The sequence below is a fragment of the Hemibagrus wyckioides genome, linkage group LG08 (assembly GCF_019097595.1).
Source record: "Hemibagrus wyckioides isolate EC202008001 linkage group LG08, SWU_Hwy_1.0, whole genome shotgun sequence".
NCBI classification, from domain to species: domain Eukaryota; kingdom Metazoa; phylum Chordata; class Actinopteri; order Siluriformes; family Bagridae; genus Hemibagrus; species Hemibagrus wyckioides.
Window position 1 is genome coordinate 672501 of NC_080717.1, and position 2242 is coordinate 674742.

Below are 2242 nucleotides of genomic sequence, written 5' to 3' on the forward strand. Positions count from 1 at the left end.
CACACAAACACACACACACACACACAAACACATACACACACACACACAAACACACACACACAAACACATACACACACACACACACAAACACATACCCACACACAAACACATACACACACACACACACAAACACACACACACACAAACACACACACACACACACACACAAACACACACACACACAAACACACACACAAACACATACACACACACACAAACACACACAAATACACACACAAACACACACACAAACACATACACACACACACAAACACACACAAATACACACACAAACACACACACAAATACACACACACACTTTTGAGAAAAACACTGCCTTTATAAAACATTTCAATTTAATACTTCATAATTTTCTTGTCAGTCGTCTGGATCACATACAATATATTGCCAAAAGTATCGGGACACCCCTCCAAATCATTGAGTTCTGGTGTTGTTTTCCACGGGTTGGGCTCGGCACAAAGCAAGGTCCATAAAGACATGGATGAGTGAGTTTGGTGTGGAGGAACTTGACTGGCCTGCACAGAGTCCTGACCTCAACCCCATAGAACACCTTTGGGATGAATTAGAGAGGAGACTGTGAGACAGGTCAATACTGGGACATCTGCCTTTACATGCACATGAATGTAATATGGAGTTGTCCAGCTTACATTAGGAGTTAGGGGTTAGGAGTTAGGGGTTAGGGGTTAGGGGTTAGGGGTTAGGGTTTAGGGTTTAGGGGTTAGGAGTTAGGGTTAGGGTTTAGGGTTAGTGCTGTATGATGGATGCAAAGTACAGAATGGACGAATACAGAATACTGTAATGAACAGAAAACTGAAAGGAATTCTCTGATGCATGGATTAAGGAGTGTAAGGAATACCAAAGTGTTTGGAATTCTGCAGTGAACAGAAGAGTTGTGTAGTGTGAGATATGGAGGTGTTTCTTCAGTTCCAGTCTATCCCAGTGTGAGTGTAAATAGAATCCTGGTCTGTGATACGGATCAGTGCAGGGTTTGATGTCAGGGGAAGGTTAGACAGGTTACTTCATCAACACCTCTGTATGTGTCTGTGTGAATTTATCAGGTGTACGAGGAGGAGGAGGAGGAGGATGATGATATGGTGATGATGATGAAGAAACCATGGTACAGAGCCGAGTATGTTACTAGTGTAGTGTTTGACCTACTACTTAGGGCACTATGTGTATGATTTGGGACAAAACCCTTGAGAAACCAGGGGACACACACTGAATTCTGCTTTATCTCACAGACTTCAAAGTTAATTTCATCAAAGCTGGAGAGAGCTGAACTTTCACTCCGGAGTGACTGTCACATCTGGGAATCTCTTTGCTGTGGAATGATGATTCGTTTAGTCATTGACTGATTTCTCAAAGGTGATATAGATAAAATATATAAATATATAAATCCACATTTCCACAGACTGACACTCAGTGCGCTTTGATTCTTTTCCTTTTAACACGTTTCTCCTGATTGCATCAGCGAGATCCGAGCATGGATAAAAGAATAATTATGCTGGAATTGTCAAAAAAACAAGAGTCACCCTCAACATGTGTGAGATTGAAGTCTATATTACATGATGGATGCACAGGAGGATGATGGGAATTTAGTTCTGATCAACACAGTAATACTGAAGTGTACTTAACTCAGAGAATGTGTGTGTGTGTGTGTGTGCGCTAAACTAGCTTTATTTATCTCATCTACACAGTTTAATAATTAGCTCAGACTTGTATAAAGAGCTCAGACGTGCAACAGAGAGTCCGAACACTTCAGTCTCAGGAACTCAGGTTTTATTTCCTCATTAATCACAGCATTAGCTTTCTGAGCTACAAGAAAAAGGTATCAGATGATCACCAGCTGGTAATCAATTAGCTGCTAATGCTAACCCCTGCATGAGCTCACACACACCTGTGTGAGTGCTAGTTCTTCACAGAGGTGCTGAGGCTCAGATTAGCATTAGCGCGAGTTTTAGCGTGCTGTCAGAGGGATCAGTTAGCTCATTTGTAAACAGGTTTTCATAATAGCGCTAATTAAGCATCACGGTCACCTGCCATTCAAAATAAACAGAGTTAGCTGTCCATGAAGCTAAACGCAGCAACCTTGTGAAAATCTCCAGCCAAGAAGAGTGTGTGTGTGTGTGTGTGTCCCAGTGGGCAATGTTCCTGATTAGTTTCTGCGCTGTGTCGGTGAGTCAGATGTTTACGAAGTCGATGGAGCGGCGTAACTCCTCCA